Source organism: Saccopteryx leptura, chromosome 12, assembly GCF_036850995.1.
Source record: "Saccopteryx leptura isolate mSacLep1 chromosome 12, mSacLep1_pri_phased_curated, whole genome shotgun sequence".
In the NCBI taxonomy this organism is placed as follows: domain Eukaryota; kingdom Metazoa; phylum Chordata; class Mammalia; order Chiroptera; family Emballonuridae; genus Saccopteryx; species Saccopteryx leptura.
Window position 1 is genome coordinate 12785712 of NC_089514.1, and position 21344 is coordinate 12807055.

At 43.2% G+C, this 21344-nt stretch overlaps 1 protein-coding gene across 1 annotated transcript in view; it reads right to left on the reverse strand.

Annotated features, from left to right (window-relative positions):
- The window catches only part of CREB5 (cAMP responsive element binding protein 5), a 407936-nt gene extending 401310 nt beyond the window's left edge, over positions 1-6626 (reverse strand). Inside the window, exon 1 of the mRNA XM_066354151.1 lies at positions 6616-6626. The gene's annotated coding sequence lies outside the window, so the exon portion shown is untranslated. The remainder of the gene's footprint in view (positions 1-6615) is intronic.
- Between the last annotated feature and the right edge of the window lie 14718 nt (positions 6627-21344).

Genomic DNA, 21344 nt, shown 5'->3' on the forward strand with positions numbered 1-21344 from the left:
CGGGAAGCCAGCAGAGAGCGAATTGCATAAAACTGGCTGATATGAGTTATATTTCAGAAATCATGCAACACAGGGCTTCACAGTGCAATAATAGAATAAAAGAGACCTGAGTTCTGATAAAAAGCTTTCATGCAAAGAACTGGAAAGGAAACCTACGGGTCAGGCCAAACCACACATACAGTAGATGCATTCACGATTTCTATTGAGATATTCTTGTTCCCCATCCTAAACACGGCATAACCTAAATGTCATCTTAAATCAAATGTTTGGTGCTCTGGAGCCCCCTATATTGCATGCATGATTCCTATTAGCTATGATTAGTCAAGTTTTGCCAGTCAAACCACAAAGAGCATACTTCCAGACTCAAGTCGCTTCTCGTGTAGTAATATTCACCTCTACACCCTCTCATTCCTATACACCAGCCTGGAAAGATAATATGTTACAGATGGAGCTGGGCAAAGGTACATCTGCCGGAATGAAAACACTTGTTGCTCTATTCAACTAAAAGAAAGATTATGGATTTTAACTTTAAATAATTTTTTCAGAGCTCTTCCTCAAAGATGATAAAGAAAAGACAAAAAGTAAAGAAAGTTACTGCTTTATTCTGAGATGGTCTTCTAGACCATTTTTAGCTCTGCTTTGTTTTTTTTGTGCGTGGTTTTGTTTTGTCTCAGATGAAATCTGGATTGTGCAGTTTTACAGGATATGTCTAATAATAATGGTGAAGAAAAGGAAGAACTCTCAAATAAAAAGGCTGATATTAGAAAAATTAACGTCACAGATAAATAAGAATAAACAGAATAGAAACTACAATTTATACCAGGGGGTCCCCAAACTACGGCCCAAGGGCCGCATGCAGCCCCCTGAGGCCATCTATCCGGGTCCCCACCTCACTTCCGGAAGGGGCACCTCTTTCATTAGTGGTCAGTGAGAGGAGCATAGTTCCCATTGAAATACTGTGTCAGTTTGTTGATTTAAATTTACTTGTTCTTTATTTTAAATATTGTATTTGTTCCCATTTTGTTTTTTTACTTTAAAATAAGATATGTGCAGTGTGCATAGGGATTTGTTCATAGTTTTTTTTATAGTCTGGCCCTCCAACGGTCTGAGGGACAGTGAACTGGCCCCCTGTGTAAAGAGTTTGGGGATCCCTGAATATGGTTAGGGCATTTATTCAAAAGATCTGATAAATACACACACACACACACACATATATATGTATGTATACATATATGTCTTTGAAAAGTTAGTGACCAAAAGCTTAAAAAGAGCAGTCCTCCAAAAACCATGAGTTGTGTTTCATTTGTGACAAGGGCATTTATGGTGGCCTGGCTTGCGGAAAGAAACCTGATCGACCTAGAGGCAGAGACTGGGCTGCTAGGCTCCGTGTGCCACTCTTTAGTTCCAGACCTGGGTGAACCAGGGAACACCCTAGGCCTCAGGTCCTGTTCTTCAGAGGGAAGAGGTTCGTTTAGGAGTGAGAAGACCGCCCCCAGCTCCCGCTTTACATTGGCTACAAGCCTTTCTATCTCACCATCCGAAGAATCCTTAGGCCGAAAGGAACTCTTTCTCTCTAGAATTAGTTCAAGCCAAACACCAACATGGTAGTTTTCAGTGCTTGTTAATTTTAGGGTAGAGATTAGAAATGTAAACCTTGAGGAAATAGAAGGAAGCAACTAAAATATGTATTTTTAAAGTGTTAAATGGATCCTGATCTATTTCTCGGAAAAAGATAACTGGGCAATAGAATGAACATGAAGGAAAGAAATAGGGAAATGTCAATGTAACATCTTATACATTCAGGAATTTATCCTAAACTTTCTAAGTTTTATTTTTAAAGTTCCAGAGACTCAAGGGAGCTTCAATTTTTTGCTTTTGTTTCTGGAACAGTGTTATCATAACCCAGACACTTGTAAAAGTGTTTTCTCTCTTTCTCTCTCAAGTTAAATCCATGATTTGTGATTCCAACAATGGAATACTAATGGATCCTCAAAAAAAAACACTAATTGCCCATTTTTTTCCTAATTACAAAATGTAAGACCTCTTTAGTGAAAACATTAAACATGATGTCATTTTTAAAGTGCCAGGGTTTCTTTTCAAAGCAATGCTACAAGATAGATAGCTTATTTAGTTTACAAATAGCAACACAAAAATGTTCTTTAAGTCTGCTTAGCATATCTGAAAGTACTTCTTTCTCACAGTTAAATATTTGAGGCTATTGCCGCCCAGTTTTTTACCTTATCTCAGTTGTATAATTTTCTCAAATACGATTCAGAAAAATAGTCCTAAATTTAAATTTTTAAACACTAATTTATAAAAGCATTGGCTGATTCCCATAATGCAGCTGGTAGTCAAACTGGAAAGATAATGAATCGACTGAGATCATTGTTCCATCTTCATCCAAGAAAGCTGCCTCTAAAAAAAGATCTTAAATTGCTGTAGAAATCCAATTTGTAAGACGCAAAAGAAGCATATAGATGGGAAACACCAGCATGATTGCATTAATTTTGTGACTAACGGCAATGCTTTGAAGTGAAGAAGAAGAAGAGGAAGAAGAAAGATGACAAAAATAACAAGCCCACTTAAATCCCCAATTTTAATTTAACAACAGAACCAGAATAAAACCAACTACAAATACAAAGTTCACATCTTGGAGACCCAGAGAGCATCACCCCTACACACACAAAATATTTTTCAGCTTAATAAGAAGCAAATTCCAATGCTAAGGATATACTGTAGGATGGTGATACATTCTTGTTAAAAAGTAAGTTATAGTAAGAAATCAGAAGACCAGGAACTTGACATCAGTACAAATAGCCACAGACAGTCCATAATTGATTGGTTTGGAATCTGCCTGGGAAACTGACAAGTAGTTGTCATGAAAATCTTCAACTTATTGTAACTGAAAGCTATAAAGGAAAAGTCTCTGACAAACGACCATTCACTTAACCACCTATTTAAATAAAAGCTGCAACACCACAGAGATAGTGAAGTAAAGGCACGGCTGTCACATTTTTGGTGGGAATGTTTTAATAAACTATCTGCTCATGTATAAACTCTATGAGGTCGCAACTGACTTCTAATTTACAGGCAATTTATGGAGATCAGCAACATTAAAACATGAAAAACAATCAGCTTGACGATATTATCAATTAGGCAAATATGTTTGCTATGAGTAAAGTTGAAAAATAAAAATCGCTATGAATCAGTCAGGATTTAAAAATAACAGATTTAAAATGCTAGAAGCAAAGAAAAATGGGAAAACACACTGGGAGGCACAGGTGAGTTCTTTCATTGTGTTCTTTTTCAGTTTTAGAACTAAAGTAATAATAGCTGATATTCAATTAATAACACTTCAGGAGAATACACATCTAGGTTGGAATGTAGAGAATGGGATTTTGTTTTATTTTTCAGCTTGGGGTTTATTTTTTAAAGAATTTTACTTCCTTATAAAAACTTAAGTACTTACTAAAGTAATTCATAAAAGCTCGTGGAATAAGGGAATTCTTACCTGACACATAAACATGCTCATAAACATTATTTTACCCAGGAAATAATGGTCTTATTCACACACACACACACACACACACACACACACACACACACATCCTTCCCCACAAAATGCTACCTAGTCCCAGGAAACTGACAAAAGCAACCTTAAAATTCAGTACAAAACACGAATCCCTCTTCTGAATTCCATCTATGAAAATACAAGATTGACCTCATTCTACCAACTGCAAAGTTCTCCTTCTGCTTAATAAGCATATAAGAAACATCATCTTACCATTATCTGTAGAAAAAAGTCAGCAACGTGTTGCTTCCTGCAGTCACCAAATCAAGGTGTTTGTTTTTTTTTCTTCCTTTCTTTCTAGTCACTTCTTCTTCACCAGCAAGATTGGGAAGAAAACAAATCTGATTATTTGCCTCACTATTTCAGACCACAAGATTGAGAAACTAGCTCTTAGTAAAAAAAAAGAACAGGTCTGGTATTTTACAATCACTTCTGCAACTCAGAGGTGCCTCCTGGACTCTCGTACCTCCTTTCCTCCCTCGTTCTCTACGTTTCTTTTAGTAATGAGACTAATTTTTCCAGTAGCCTTGAACTCCCTAGATTTAACTGACATGGAAAATGTGACTAAAAACTTGTAGAACTGTCTAGCCTCCAACCCTACACAGAATCAACTTTGTTGTAAGTGTTGAAGAACACCTCGCAAGCAGCTACTTGCTCGCTTAGGCTCCTGAGCTGCACAGCACAGAAGACCAGAATAACAGTGCGCCATCTAGTTAGCAAGCTGCACTCTCCATGCTAGAAAGGGGGACACCTTCACATCCTGGGCATTAAAAACTTGTCAGGGTTCAGCTGCTCTAAAGGTCCAATTGTTTATTGAAATAAAAAAAAATATCGCTACCGAGATAATCCACATCTAGTGGATATGGGAAAATTTAGGTTATAATGGCACTACAAACTTTTACATCTAACTTTGATTTACAAGATAAAAGCAAGTTTGAAATTAAAAGGGCTTTCTGTTAATAGAGCTTATTATTCTGAAGACAGGAATGATTTTCTTCGAAAGTTGTCCCTGGGTGCATGCCTATTATCTCTGCCTTTCCCCTTCCACTAATGAGCATTTATCTAAAGAGCCTGTTAATCCTCTGATGTGTGCTTCTGGTCAGAGGTAACAGTTTGAATAAAACCACTAATCACTGATCACTAAATCACTGATCATTAATCACACTCTTCAGTGCCGGTGACCCCAGCCATTTTTTCCTTTAGGTCTATGCCTCACAAACAACAAGTTTAACATTTTAGATGCACATGTATTGTGTGGGGGTTATACTATTTCATCTCTAGATGTGAATAAATAATAAATACTGCCGCACACTTGGGGAAGGATTGTCAATTAGACCCCAGACAGGAGTTTCACAAATGCCCACACTACAGCCTGGCTTTCACTTTGAAGACAGTAGATCTGATTATAACAAAACATGTGTCCTTCAAGAAATTCCCACATACTCAGAATATCAATTTTCCTTTATTTCGCTTTCGCCCACTCCAAATCAGAGAGCATCCAAATCCTCTGGCCCTTCCATCCAAAACCCTGATAGTAATTTTTTACTTGTTTTCTGCTGCACACAACCTCCAAGAGTTTATACTTTTATCCCTTAAGCATGTCACACACAATGTTTTTATTTCAACTGACTCAATTCAATAACTTAGGTATTTAACTTCCTCCTTAAATACAGAAACTTAAGGTTAAGAGAAAGAAAGTAACACAGAGAAATTCATTATATGGTGCTTTGGGTTCAACGGCTCACATTCCCTCACTTTGAAAATGGAACGTTTAATCTTGATCCTTTCAGCTAAATTTGATTTAGTCAGTATCCTCACTTCTTCCCTCTTCCGCTAAGCGTTTGGAGAAAGGCGCTGTGTAAAATTAAGTACTTTGTTTGCAATGGGTGTGTTGTTTTCCTAAATCAACAGAGGGACACAGTATTATCGTAGCGTCTCTAAACATTTCCTGAGATGCCTTTTCTCTCAGGGCTAAGCACTTTCGCCCTGGATTAGAGGGCTCGCTGGTGCCTTTCTTAAATAATAGAAAAGGGCAGATTGTGCCTGCGCTGATCAGGTACCACGCTCCCCTCAGACACCAGAAGCTCTTACCCATACTCCAGGGACAGTGATCGCCCCAGGGAAAGCCGTAAAAGGCGGAGGCGGGGCCAGAGTGATAACGGTGTGGGCGGGAGAGGGGGTGGAGAAGGGGTGGAGGAGGAGGGGTCCTGGAGGAGAGGGCAATGAAGATGCCCAGGGAACTGGCGATTGTACAAGTATGTTGGGGGCTGGAGGGGGAAAGCAGAGTTACTTGGTCAGCATTTCTAAGCCCCCGAACCCTTGAATATCTGAAGCTGTTAATCAAACACTTACTGGCCTGCAGAATGACGTAATGGACCTGTATCCAGCCTTTATTCCTTGACACATGTCAGAGAGGGAGGGAAAAATAAAAAGCAAACACACTACGCGGACTCTGACAAAATACACAAGCAGCCCACTCCGGTTCCTGGCCTTAAACAAGCATCAAGTTTGGGGCGGCACCCGTTCAGGGCAAGTTGGGGAGGGGGTGGACAACGTCTAGGGCTTTATCTAGCTGATCCCCCCCCCCCCAATAATCATTGGCAAAGAAGAAGCGGGATGCAGCCGCCGGAAGAAAACATCTCCTTGGTTCCTTCGCACGTCTTGCCCCTCTAAGAACTTCGTGAAAAGTTTAAGCGGTTCCGTGGAGAAGCTGCCGTAGAAGCTCCGCCGCTGAGAACTGCCACCGCGCCGCTACGGCAAAAGCGGCAGCTGTCATTTGGGGCAGCGGCGGGGAAGAGGGAATGATGCCAGCGAGCACGGGACGGAGGGAAGCAGGAGGCGGCTGGAGGAGTGAACGCAAGCAGAGCCTGGCCACTCTCGAGCCGTCCGCGCCTGGAGCAAAAGCCAAGTGCCCTCCAAGAGCAATGTCCCCTCCGCGGGCGCGCGCCCACCGGCTGCGGCGGGCAGCCCTGCAGGAGAGGTGGCAGCGGTAGGCTCAGCACCCGGGAGAGAGCGAGCCCCCGCGCACCCGCCTGTCCACCCACTAGGTGACCCGGCGTCCTCGCCGCGCCCGCTGGAAGTTTGCAAACTTTCTCCGGGGGTTCTGCCGCATCACCGGAAAGTTGGGGACACGGGGGAAGGTTCCTGGCTCGCCGTCTCCGTTGCCGCCGCCGCTGCCACCGCTTGACCGCACTTCTGGAGCGTTCCGCACCTTGCCAGGTCTCTGGAGGCAAACACACACCCCCGATTCATAACTGTTCCCCGTGTCAGGGAAACACACGCGCGCTCCCACACACGCACGCACGCCGGGCGGACACGGCGCTCACTCCACGTTAGCATCCCTCCAGTCGCATTGGCACGGCGGCCACCGAGACGCGCTCCCGGATGGACACGGCGTGGGTCTCTGGGGTGGCCTCGGGACACAGCAGAATTCCATAGTCCACCAGCAATTGGGGCCGGACTTTCCTCTGGTCCGCCCAAGTGTTTACAAACACAGATCACCCTCCAAAAATATGCATCGCATCTTCCCTACACCTTGCCCTGTGACCTGCCCACTGGACCAAGTAACCTCGGGGCTGCTGCCGAAAACCAACCCCTGCAAACAAGTACGCTGCCGAGATGGCTCCCTCGGCAAGTGCAACAAAAGTGGCTAAATGCAAAAGCCCCAGAAGTGGCCCTGCCATATTTTTAGGAACTTACCAAACAAGTGTGGAGAAGGCAAGAGCAGAGCCCGGGTGAAGGGACCACGTTGGACTGAGCAAAGATTACAATACATTCTATTTAGAGTGCATTACATCACCCCCCCGGTGACGTCACGTGGGATTCCTGAACTTCTAAATCATTGCGGTCCGCTGGGGAGGGAGGGATGGGCGGGGCCGGCGCGCCGAGGGGGCGGGCCCCGCCCCGGCCCCGCCCCGACCCCGCCCCAAGCGTGGACCCTGGTGCACCCGCTGGAGAGCGCGGCTGCCGCGCCGGCGGTGGCGGCGACCGCGCAAGCAACAGCTTGCAGAGCCCAGCGCCGTGTGACACGGCTCCCTGACATTAGCGGTGTGAGTCAGCTTGGAAACAATCCTTAGGGTTTCAGACAGGACTACGGAGGAGGGGCTCTGCTGCAAGGAGGGCCTGGTAGCGGGGAAAGGTGTGGGGAAGAGGGTGGGGGAGAGGTGGCGATGGGGTCTTGAAGGCTGCGGGAAGACTTTCTGCCAAGAGTAATGCAGGACGCTCCCCTCTTCCCTCACCGGCCGATGTCCAGCTCCTTTTTGCCTGCGACAGTCTTGACCTCATTACTCTGTTCCTTGCATCCTGGCTTCTCGCAGCACTCACTCAGCACCTCTAGAACCACCCCCCACCCCGCCACCCATCCAAGGGGATTCCTTTATTGGGTACCCTCACCTGGAATACGCAGGCCCCACCCTTGCCAAGTCCCCTGCTCCTGGTTCTGGGGAGCTGGAGGGAGCGCTGCTCCCGGAGGGGAAAGGTGAGTCTCATTAGAGCCAAGTGAGGCGCCTGATTTAGATTCGGCGTCAGAGCCGGAAGGGCCCTTGGCAATCGCTTCCAGAGCCTTGTCTGTCACTCGCCCAAGCTCACAGGCTGGCAAGTGGCAGAGCCAGGGCCAGAAGGCAGGATCCGGGCGCCTGGTCTGCAGTATCTTCCTGACAACTCCCTGAGAGAGGGAGCCTGGCGTTCTCAGCCCGGCCAGCCACTGTCTCCTTCTCCACCTTGATTTCCATTCAGATCTTCTCCCTGTGCGGGGACTCCGAGGGAAGGCACAGGCTAAATAAACTCCAGCCCATTCTAGACCACCGTTGTTATCCCCGCAGCAGCTCACACTTTACAAAGCATCACGCCCACGTGAACTCCCTTGATTCACACAACGACCCAATACAAGAAGTAGGACACGTGTTATAACTATCCCCCTTTTACAGGTGAGCCAAGGCAGGCTCCAGAAGGTAAGAGGGCAGGTCTACAGTCGCTAGAGCAAGTGGTGGCACGGTACCATCCAACCCGTTTCTAAACCCCAGACCTCAATTGGGCTCCTTTCTAGAACTCCCTGCTCCTCGGTGTTTGATGGTTAGAACCCCTGCTAAGGACGTGTTGGCTGGGAGTCGAAGCTTTGCCTAGGAACAGTTTAGCCCCATTAACTAACAATAATTATTCCTGACATTTATGTAACATATGACATTTATATAGCACTTCTCGTCCCGATGCATCATAACCATGACTGTGCAGTTTGCCAGAGAATCATGACTGGACTGGCCAGAAACTGTAATGCTTTGCCTGGATTGTCACATACTTCTGAGCCGGTTTTGACATAATATATGGGAGAGCTTTGTATTTCCTTCTGTTTTTAAGTGTTTAAACCACTTGAAACAGTGTTCCTAGAGACCATAGGGACTGACGACTGTTGGCTTCTCACAGCCTTATTCAGAGCTCTTCACTGAGTTCTCTATTTGTTCTTTTCCACATGGAGCCCTGAAGGAACTTGCAAAAGGACACCAGTCCTAACTTGAATCTTAACCAATAAACTGTAAATGTGACAGCTCATTTACCTGGGTTTATGGAAGGGAGCAGCAGCGTACTGAGGAGTGGCCCCTTGCCCACGTTCCCACTCGATGACCAGGACAGCCTTCCCCACCTAAAGCGGGCATGTGCCGCCTTCTCCCTCGAAGCAAAAGTGAGCTGGGGGAAGCGCGAACGTGAAGCAGGAAAGGCTCCCAGCTCGACCTATCAGAGCTCAGTCTAAGAGTTTTTCTTTTTCCATCAGATAGGTAAGACCAAAGTAACAGAATGGAAAACTGAATAAGAAAAGCCGAGTGACAATCAAATATTTAAAAACCTGTAGTCAATCAACAAATACACTTAAAACATGTAATCCCAAGTATTTCTTAAACATATATATATAGAGAGAGAAGTTTTAATGCAGGTAGCTCATCAATTTCTAATATTATCCAAATCACTTCTTGATATTTAAAAAATTATTGCTGACTTATTGTTTGCCGTGCTGTTACTAGGTAAACAGTGCCCCATCTGAGTCATAATTGACATAGAAACGCACATGAAATTTTTTCCAATGACTTCCCCAATTACTCGATTATCATTAGGTTACTTGAAGTCTCAATAGATAGGTAGTTTCTCTTAAAATCAGCCATATTGTTCATGGTGCTAATTCCTTTTTTCAGCTTTTGCTGAACTGACAGCAATTTTATTTAGAATTTTCTAGCCATTGTATTACTATTTATTTTACATACCCCAGATCTCTGCTACCAAGTGACATACAAACATTTTTTTAAATGTAAATTGAAGAAGAAAAATAAACAGTGTTTATCAGTGTGGTTTCTAATCTGGGGCTGCCTAAATCAAATCATGGTCCTGCTACTTGAGTTTTAAATAATCTCCAGGTCTCAGTCTACTCGTTTATGTAACAGGAACAGAGGTGATAATTATAGTAACCTGAATGTGTTAAGAATTGTGCAATGTAAGTACTTGCCCTCATTTTTATTAATGAAAGCAATGTGACTGATAGCATGATAGGAGGGCATTCGGTGATTTTAGTGAACTTGCCCAAATAAACGAAAACAGAACCTGTTTCCACATTAACCCCTGCACGCACCACCCGTACCAAGCAGGCTCTCTGTCAAAGCGCGCTAACAGGAGCCCTCGTGTTTGTGGACTGTTTCCTGCATTGCCTTGTACTCACACAGCCTCTTCTAGGATCTCTCGGAGTCAAAGTGCCACGGAGGCTGCAGTGTCCAGAAGTAACCATGCAAGAGCATCTCTAGGGGCATCTCAGCTGGTGGCATTTGCCCACTGGGGTGCCAATACCAGCTCCAGAAATGTCTTTTTCCCCACTAGGATTCTGCCCATTATTGCCTGGGGGACATGTGGGCACAGGGACCTTTACACTAGAGTCAGGGTAAACTGACTGGGGTACCAACCATCCAGGATGCTTCCCTATTCTACTAGATAGGGGCGCAGGCCAGGCACAAGCCCTTTCCCCCAAGGCTCCACATTGGCAGGACCTATGATTGGCTGACTGGCATCTATACTGACCAATGAGAATAGATGAGACCCTCTGCTAGACAAGGGGTTAACCCTTTAGTTGCTGGATCATGGCCAATGCAAGGGAGGGGCCTGAGCATCTGGGCCAGTGTATATCGCACAGAGGTCAGAGCAGTGAGCATTTTCTAACCTCTCTGGAAGCATCTTACTATCTTACCCGTCTTACCTACTGAATATTATGCTTGAGTAGAACCACCCCAAGGTCCTCAGAGGGGGAGGAATACTTGAGCCTCTGGCTTGGGACCTAGTCATTTCTCCACCATTCACCAAAGGTCAGGTCTGCTGAGTGCTGCGGAGATCAAGGAAAACAAGAAGGTCACCTAGGCTCCCAGAGAGGTTCTCAAATTTAGCAGCATAAGAAGTCCTTGGGCCACTTGTTACAATGAGTTTCCTGGGTCAGACTTCCCCAGGGATTTCAGTTCAAAGGTCTGGCGTGGGGCCCAGGATTCTGCATTTGTGATTCTGATTCAGGCGTCTGGGGAACCCACTTTGAGTGACTCTGGTTTAGTAACTTCATAGATGGGCGCTGACCTGAGAGGAAGCTGAGGAGGGAACAGGAAGAGTCTGTTTCCTGCAACACTAAAAATCCCCCACAAAAACTCTGGGCTCACATGCTACAGATCAGTCCTCTAGCTGCTTCCCATAAAGACACACAACCCCCGAGAGCAGACTTCTCCTCGTCTCATCCACACAGACCCTGAGAGAGACCTTTCCCATTTAGTTTTCATTCAAGGCTTTTCGTAACTAGATTAACAGTGGTAACGGGAAAAGTACCGCTGGGTTTGTGGTTGAACCCCTAGCTATGGTCTCACTGTGACGTTTCTATCTCCTCTTACATGGATCTTCCCTAGGTTTCCTCATTATCTCATTTGAAGAGATAAAGATTTTCGAATAAATGGAACTACAACGTGCATCCAATACAGCGACAACCACAACACAACTAACACCCAGCATTCCCTCTGTGCCAAGCCTTGGGCTAAGAGCTTTCTGTGTATTCTTTTATTACTCCTCTAATAACACTATGAGACTGCTGGAACCATTCTCATTTCTCAGTGAGGACTCTGACTCTTAGAGCAGTGAGTAACTTGGTCAGGATGGCACCCCTGGGGCATGGCAGGGGTGGGAGAGGCTCACGGTGCCAGTACCAGCACCTGCCAGAAGTCTGATGGGAATGGAGCATGCGTGTGAGCAAGAGGACATTCCTGCGATAAGCGTGTCCACTGTTCCCTCCAACCTCATTTGCACGTAGCACCCATGACGCCTCCAGAGCACAAATGTCTGGTGGGCTCATGATGCGTGCAAGTTCAGTGAGACACAGAACCAGTAGGAGGTAAGCCTCGCATCCAAGTGGGATGGGGGTGAGGCTGGTGCTAACAGCCCCAAGAGGCCATGCTTTCCTTTGAAACCCAAACTTTCTTAGAACACAGGAGGAAACCAGTGGCATCCTAGGAAATGTAAGAGACCCCTACAGGGAGCCCTATCTTACATGTGTTACAACCCTGTGTTGGGCAACCCACTGCGTACACTGAAAATGGTGACAGAGAAGGAAAGGGAAAGATAGGGCGGCCCTTCCTTTTTCGTTCAGTCTTTCCTTACTCGTGAGTAAACAGAGGCAGTGCTGGCAGAAAGTGTGTGCATCGAGGTGGGAAACAGAGACCGCCGAGTTCGTTTTGTGCAGCGTTTCCACTGCCCTGGTCAGAAACGAAATCCATACACACACACCAGCCACAAAATACAAATTGTATGACCGGTGATTCCACATACAAGTTAGCTTATATGTACATATAACACTGTCACGGCACAGCATAAAGGTGGATGGTAAAATGAATACCAATAATTAATATTTTAATTTTTTGTTACTTGGGATGACATTAAATGACAAATTAAAAGCACCATGACAAGTCAACAGATTGACTACAGAAGAGAGGAAAAGACTTTCTATTTAATAGCTTTAGTGGCACGTTCACCCTGTCTCTTGAACACGGGGCTCTGTATTTTCAGTTTGCCCTGGGTCCCAAAATTACGCAGCCAGCCCAACTACAGACAAATGATCGATGTGGTCCCCCATGCCCCCAGACCCACATTCACCATGATGATGGTAAAGGCAAGATAGGAGGAGCTCTAACAGTCTAAGCTGCGTCGCTGGCTAGGTGGATGACCTCTCTGACCTTCAGTTCCTCGTCTGTAGAATGGAGATATTAGCATCTACCACCTAGGATATTACAAGGATTCAATGAGTTAATGCATGTACAGTGCTGAAGACAATGCCTGGCATATAATAATTACTGGAAAAAAAAATGTTAGATCCTGTTATGCCTTACAAGGTTTGGGGGAGAATTTAATAAAAATAATCCATGTCAAGTGCTTAGCAATATGCGTGGCATTTAGAATGTGCTCGGTAAATGTTCATTACATAAAATTGCATGTAAGCTATAATGTTGAAGTTCCATGGATTCAAATGGAGGAATCAATCCAATTGGTCCTCAAACTAAGGGCCTTTGCATAAGTAATTTGTATTTGAAGGAGAAGGCAGGCAGAATCGGTCCTGGATTTGTGGGCAATACAGCCATTTTGTATAAGCTGATGTTCAGGTTGAAACTTTCACAATTTCCCCTTCTAGATTTGACATCCAATGCATTTTTACACCAACTATTGTGTAATTATTAACTTGTGTGTGGGTCAGATTTTCTAGAATCACATCTAAAAATTCTAAGGTGTACAGCTTGAAAATGCCATGCTCTTGCACTGGAGTGGAGGAGGGGTGGAGGCTTCATTCTAACATGTTTAACATGGGACAGCCTTTTCACTTGACTCAAGCTTGGAAGACCTCATCGGGAAAGCCATCGGTTGCTGATGGCTTGACCTACTCCCAAGAGAGAATTATTATATCCACCACCTTATAGAATATAATGTTTTTCTCTTAAATTTGACTGAAAATCAAAAGCTTCACCAATCCCAAAGGATATTCAAGTGTTAACATCCCTAGAAAAGTTATACTTATCTTAATGCATTCTCTCTTTTTTTGAGAGAGAGAGAAAGAGAGAGACTTGATTAAACAAAAAAAAAATGTACTCGTTTTCTTTTTCCTGCCTTGGTATTCAATGAAAGAGATTGACACCTGCTCTGAATAATGACCCAGAATAATAGCGCTGTGTCAGCGCACTCCAAAAATTTTAGTCATTTCCTCAAGATCAATGGTAAGTGGAAAGTAACGGTTTTACAATAATTAGGATTGTCTTATATATATAGGGAAAGTTCATTTAGACTAAAACATTATTGATATCACATAAATTAATATTGAGCGTGGCCTTGCATGAACTGGTATTTCACATACCACCTCTTTTTATATCATCGTTAACCACATGTTTAACTCATGTACTGCTGACGTGGGAGGTTATTCTCATCTCTTTAGGGGCATTTAGAAGTACCTTATTTAAATGATTCTTGAGAATTTCAGTAGCTTTTAAACCTAATTGATCGGAGATTCCTCCTCATTCTTACACAATACAGACTATTTAAAACCTAAAAAGATCCTCCCAATCTCATTTGAATCATAAGAATTACCTATTGAGGGAGCCAGAAAATATGAAGCTTTCCCACCCCGTCACCTCCCCCACCCCTGGTTCAAACATTCTGTCTGTAGCTCTCCTAACAGTGCCCTTACCTGACACTTAGAGAGAACGCAGTACAAACAGTGCGCAGGGACACTGTGCTGTCTAGAAAGAGCATCTATTTGCAGGACTGCTGTGGCTATTTCATGCTGTGCCCAAGTCTGAGGGGAAGGAAAGAAGACTATGATTTGTGAGCACCCACCCTGGTTCAAATGCACTGTGTATCTATTTCTCATTTAATCCTGACAACTCCGGGTGAAAGATGTTAATACTCCTGTTTTATTGATGGGAGTATTGAAGTTCAGAGAGGTGAAGTATTTTGACCAAGGTCACACAGCTAGTAAGTAAGGCAGCTGGGTTTCGAACCTAATTTGACTCTAGAATCTGACCCTGTTGTCCCTCATATCTTGCTGCAGCCTTTATTTCAAGACACTCCATCTTTTCTTTTGCCCTCCTGCATAACATTACTTTTTTTTGTTGTGTAACCCACCAACACGTGTGTGTGTGTGTGTGTGTGTGTGTCACTAACACGTGTGTGTGTGTGTGTGTGTGTGTGTATGCAGAGGCTGAACACCGCTGTGCCTCTTAGCAATCATTTTGTTGGAAGTTGTGCCCCTTCATAGAGAAACGTAGATGTCTTTGATGAAGAACAGAACATCTTGCATAGCAAACTCCAGGCCATCATAGGTAATCCAGGCATATCGTAGCCCTGTTTGTGTTGGGGGAACTGTGGTTGAGAGAGGCGCACCTGCCCTGAGCACTTATTAGAGAGTGGGCTGCGGAACATGACCTTGACCTCAGCCCCACTGAGAAGACATATCACAGACGGCAGAGAAGGCAGAGGCTGTGGGTGTGGAGGCCGGGAGACACTCAAAACACTGACCGAATTTGCCAGAAGAAGACAATTAAGATTGCTGGAACCCTATTTATTTCTTTCATTAAAATAATTGCTCAGTGGGGAAGAAAGAAAGAAAGAAAGAAAGAAAGAAAGAAAGAAAGAAAGAAAGAAAGAAAGAAAGAAAGAAAAGGAAAAGAAGAAGAAAAAAAAAGAAAAGAAAAAATAATAATTGCTCATCCGTTTTCCCTTTATGGACTCAGATCCGGGGATGCTACATAAAAATGAGAAGGTTTAAATTAGGATGATACCTCAAGAAACACCGGCCTGCTCTTCCTCCCTTAGCCAGGGAGGCCCCTTATGGCCACCCTTTCATTTTTTTAACGGAAATATTTTTTATTGTTTCTACAGATTGTAAAAGTTATACATGCCTGTAAAAACCTCAAATAAAACTGAAGTGCTTAAAATAGAAAGTAAATTTCTCCCTATAATCCCATCTGGAGATAACCCTTATTGCATTTGATGAATATCCTTCCAGAAATTATATTAACATAAATTGCATGAATGTGATTGAACTACATATTTTGTTCTCAAACTGTCTTTTCCCACTTTAAGATTTACTAAGGATATCTGTCCAGGGGAATACAATAATATGGCATCATCCTTTTTCATGGTTATATAAGATTCCATGGTTTGAATATGGTTAATCAATCCACTATGAATGGATGTTCATGTAGTTTCTGATTTGTTGCTGTTATAATCAGTGCTACTTTGGACGCCTATTCATGAAATTATATACATACATGTGATAACCTTTCATAGAAATGGTCGCAGGGCCACAGGCTATGCATGTTTTAAGGCATTGCTACAGACGCTTGATAGTCCTCCAGAATGGTAGCGCCAGTTGACTGTCCAACCTACAATGAGTGAGAGTGCCTCCTGCCCCACACGCTTTTCAATGGGGCATCTTTTAAGAGTAATTAAAGTCAGACATGAGATGTCAAACCAATGAAAGTCTCTTATAAGCAAACTAAAATTGGTGCTTTCTACAGAAAATCTTAGAAATGCAAGTAATTTTAACAACAGACTTCACACTCACAAATCATTGTAACAACAGCGAACCTTGATTATTAGGAATCGTTGTAGGTCTGTCCCATGCATCTCACTCAATTAGGATAAACCTGTGAAGCTAGTATCATTACTATCACCCTGTTCCATTATACAGATGAGGAAACGGAATTAGAGAGAGAGGAGCAGTAACTTGCCTATCAGGCCAAGATGAATGAGGACTGGTTATCTCTTTCCATTTTTTTTTTTATTGTGGTCACAATATATTTACCTTTTTGGCCATTTTTAAGTGTACAATTTGGTGTCATTACGTACATTCACACTGTTGTGTAATGATCACCACTATTCATTTCCAGAACTTTTTCATCTTCCTAAAAGGAAACTTTGTACGCACTAAACAGTAACTTCTCATTTCATCTCCCCCGGAACCGAGATTTGAACTCAATGAAACCTGAGGTTAAAGTCCTAAGGCTTAAATACCAGGGTCTACTGCTTTGAACGGCTCCACCATGGTCCTTCATTGCACATTTGAACAGCCTCAGGTTTTGGTGTTTTCTGTTTGTGAGTAGGGACTTGTGTGGCCAAGGAGTAGCAGCCACAGACTACTTCCAGAGAACGGGGGGCTTCGCGGCAAAGGGGGGTCGTCAGGGCACAAGTCAAGCCTTGGCACTTCTCACTCACCATCACTGAGCTTGCCTGTGGTAGTTCTCATTGCTAAACATGAAGGCCAGGGTTCTGTGTTAAGCTAATGAACCAATTAAAAAAGAGAGAGAGAGAGAGAGAGAGAGAAATAATCACTTGTATCCAGATTCACTAATCCAAATAAACTGACCAAGGGGCAGCTGTGGCACGGATAGAACTTCCCAGGGCAGACCCTCAATATCTCACATCTGGAAGGACGCTGTATCCTCCAGAGACCGGTTCCAACCCAAGAGACAGATGGGATCCTTACGTCTCCTTATCTCTTTATGTTGGTCCCACCCACCCCAAGTTTTGCTTCCCCAAATAGATCCTTCTGGAATACAGCTGCCATCACTCATTCCGCTGTCAAAAGGAGAATGGTTGCCTTTTTAGAGAGGAATACCACTCTGTAAATCAGCCACCAGACACTGTTTAGCCCCTGATGGATGCCACACATCCACACATATGGGCCCTAAACCAAAGCAGTGGATTTTTTTTCTCCCCAATCCACATATTGGATTTTTTTCTCTGAATTTTCAACATATTACACTGCTGTTTTAGAATAAATTCTTCTTGGGAAATCAGGTTTCACGTATCATTTAACCCTGCATTCAAGGCATTGCCTTAACAAGAAAACGCCTCAAGAAAACGTCTGTTTCGGCTTGCGGCATTTAAAATGTATTATAAAGTAATCTGTCTTCATAAAAAGAGACCCAGATTGTTCCCTCTTTTTACATGCATGGCCCAGTGAAATGAATAAGGTCTCAATAGTCCAGAACAGGAGGGGGAGGGGAAGGGGAAAAGAGACAAAAGAGGCAGGTAAAGACGGAGACAGGGACGAAGCAGAAAGGGGTGGAAGTCTTGGCTTCATCTTCACAGTGTTACCTGGTAGTCCTCCGCTTGCCAGAAAGAAGGAGAAATAATAGCATCCAAGACTTATGGTCGTCTTTTAAAAAGAAAAAGAAATTGCAATTAAAATGATTAAACTAAGTAAAACAGACACAGGAAACACAGAAAAAAAATATATTTCCTGTGCACTAAGCCTCTGATCCCATTAAATTCTTAAATAATATCTCCCTGACATCATGACTATAGAAATAACATGTTACTTTTATACTGATGACATCAAGAGATTATATTACTAGTTTATGAAAAAATATGTTTAATTTGCCATTTTTAAATGACACTGATATAGATTAGTATATATTATAAATTAGATACATATGCTATACCAGCTAGGTTTATATTTTATTATAAACATTCCCAACAGGTGCAAAAATACCACCTAAAATAAAACAAAAGATAATGTATCTTAGACAATAAAAGCGTATCAGCCTTAAACCCAAAAAACAGATAAAATACATGTATATTCCCATCATCCCACATTTTTCATTCTCAGGCACAGTGCCATATATCTATAAGCCTTTGTATCTTTTGATTAAAGAAAAATAAGTGTGGAATCATGTTTGCTACAGTCCGCTGCCAAAAGCCCGTGTCTATAATCCATCATTAAAATGTGACAGTGTATGGCTACAAAGAAAGAAAAATCTCAGTCGTCATGCTCATTTGCAAATGTTTCAGGAGCTGGAGATGGTTTGGCAATCCTGCTGTTTCTAGGTTATCTGTGGAGTAACCAGTTCATTGAGCTGATGATTGCCTTGCGCCTGCGCTGCTCTTCTGACTTAGATCTTTATTTTCTGCAGTTGGCGTCGGCCTGTGCTGCGTGGCAAGGAAATGGCAAGCATTCATTCAGCCAGTCCGAATTCCAGAGGTCCAGCCCACCCCCCTCCTTTGCTCTTGCCAATCTGATTTCTGAGAAGTCTGCCAGAGTTGCTACAGAAAAAAAGAAAAAGAAAAGAAGAAGAGAGAGCCACTCCTTGCCCTACTTTACAGACCACTTTATGGAATACTTCCTTTGGTTTGTGATTCTTGGCCCCAGAAGGAAAAAGGGGTTTCGTGCCTTTATTGAAATGAAGCGTCCTGGCTGGATGGCTCACTTGGCTGGAGCATTGTCTTGCAATGCAGAGGTGACTGGTTCAGTCCTTGGCTGGGGCACATACAGAAACAGATTAATGCTTCTGTCTCCCCCTTACTCCCTTCCTCTCTCTGTATTCAATAAGAAATGAAGGCCTGTTTAAGATGTTCCCTGTAATTGGAGCACATCCCACTGCATGTAACACACAATGCAGACCAACCTGTTGCAACCTGGAGAATAGTGCAAGTCAGATATTTGCTATCCAACGGAGCCAATTAGAAAAAAAAAAAAAAAACAGTAGGGGGAACGTGAGTTAACACCAACTCTGTCCTGACACGCACCAAGGCTCTACAGCATGAAGGAAAATTGAAAGCAGAAACGTCAAGAAGATCAGGGAGTAGGTAGGGCCTCTCTTTCTTCCTTTACTTTGTTCCTAGCAAATGCTCATCTTCATTCACTCTGAATCATGTTGCTGGAATGAAGACAGTATGAAAGGGAAGTTCATCCTGGACAGCCAGTGTGGAGACAAACAGCTCTTGACTGCTAGTGAAAATGGCTGTGACCTGCTTTAGAATGGGTTCATTCCCCCTTGAGAGTAGGGGAGTACCCCAAGCTAGTTGAAATCTTGGAATCTAAGATTATGATGAGATCAGTAGACATCATTTAAAAGAGTTTATGGTTTTCTTCCATGAGAACAGCCTAATATCGGCTCTTTTCCAAGGAAAATGTAGGCAGTGTTCTCAAGTACAGAGTAAATTTCATCCTAAAACCTCCAAATAGTTTCCTCCTAAACTCCCCCAGGGAAGTCACTGCAATCCTTTTCTTTCTTCAGAGAAGAGACATAAGCCATATCACTTCAAAGTAGGAAGTAAGATCGTTTTGATGAACATTTCTAAATACTGTGTGTAAAAGTTACTACAATTCAAAGAAGGTAATAAGACCAAACCGGTGTGCGAAAGTGAAACAGGAAAGTGTGATTATTCTTGTATTCCTCCTCTAGAAAAAAACAAATAAATAAAAATGCAAGGGTTAGAAGATGAATATGCAGACACGTTTCTTTTTATGACAAAGTTTTGAGCAACACTGCTCTATCCTTTGTGAAATCAAATCAGACCTGAACACTCAACAGGCATGGCCCAATCACTGAAATACGATGGGCATGTACTCAAAGGTGGGTGAAGTTTGTGCTGCATTTTAAAAGATGGAGGACTCCATTTTAATATGTATTATGTGAGGAAAAAGCAAACCCTTCTTGTAAGGTATTTTTCCCCGCCGAGAAGGAAGGAAGAGGGCTCGAAGCCACAAAGTGTGGACTAGTAAATGGCTTTATTGAGTACAGAGCGCATCCCGCCCGACAAGGTTCCCTGGCCCCGAAGAAAGAAAGATGGAGGCCAGATGGAGGCCAGGGAAGTTGCACGGATTAAACCGCATGGGAGATATTTAAAGGGGTCCCTCTAGGGAAGTCGAGCTAACATGACGTGGTGAAATCCCACTGGCTGGTAGACGGTCGCTTTTTTCCAAACGGTTCCTGTGAAGCCTCTTTTGGCGCACGTGGTTGTGGGCGGTCCTAGCCAAAGTTCCCGGGTCTGAGTTTCCCACGTGACCATCCCCCATTATCCACCGACCTTACATTTCTGAAAAACACCTGTCTCTCCTGACAAGACAGCATTACGTGTCTGAAGGACTAATTCCTCTGAAATTAATATGGCTATTCCAGCTTTGTTTTGGTTAGAGCTAGCTCCGTCTCTCCCTCTCCATCCCTTTGCCTTCAGTCGGTATGTTTCTTCATATTTAAGGTGATGTCTTGTAGACACCATAGAGTTGGGTCTTGTTTATTTTATCTGCTCGAACAATCTCTCTCTTCTAATCAGTGAATTTAGACCATCCACATTTAAAGTGATTATTGATGAGTTGGAGTGATATCTACCATATTTGTGTCTTCTATTTTTTGCCCTTGGTCCTTGTGTATTTTTTTTCCACAGTTTTCTACCTTCTCTGTTTTTAATTGAGCATTTTATATGATTTCATTTTCTCTTTTTTCTTAGTATCAATTATACTTCTTTTTTTACAAAAAAGATTTAGTGGTTTCCCTAAATCTTTGCAATTTACATTTACATTTTATTCCGAGTTCACTCCAACATTATACCACTTCACAGGAGTCCATCTACCTTAGAAGAGAAAAGTCCCAATCCTTCCCTGCCATTCCTTATAACTATGCTTTCCTTTCTCTTTTTGATAAGTTAGAATCACCCAAAACATTGTGGCTGTTATCATTTGCAGCAATTGTTTTCTATCAGATAGTTGTTGAGTTTCAGTCCTGAGGATGGGACTGATGACTTCCAAGTTCTCTACATACCAGATGGGAAGTCAGAAGTCAGTTTTCATTTACATCACAGTGAGACTAGGAGAGAACAGAGGGTGGGTAATTAAAATCTAGTAGAAACAGTAACGAGACTAGAATATACGATCTATCATCAAAATACCAAAGTAACCAAGAGAAGCTGAAGTGAGTGGGAACATGGGTGGACATGGAGCAGAGAAGGG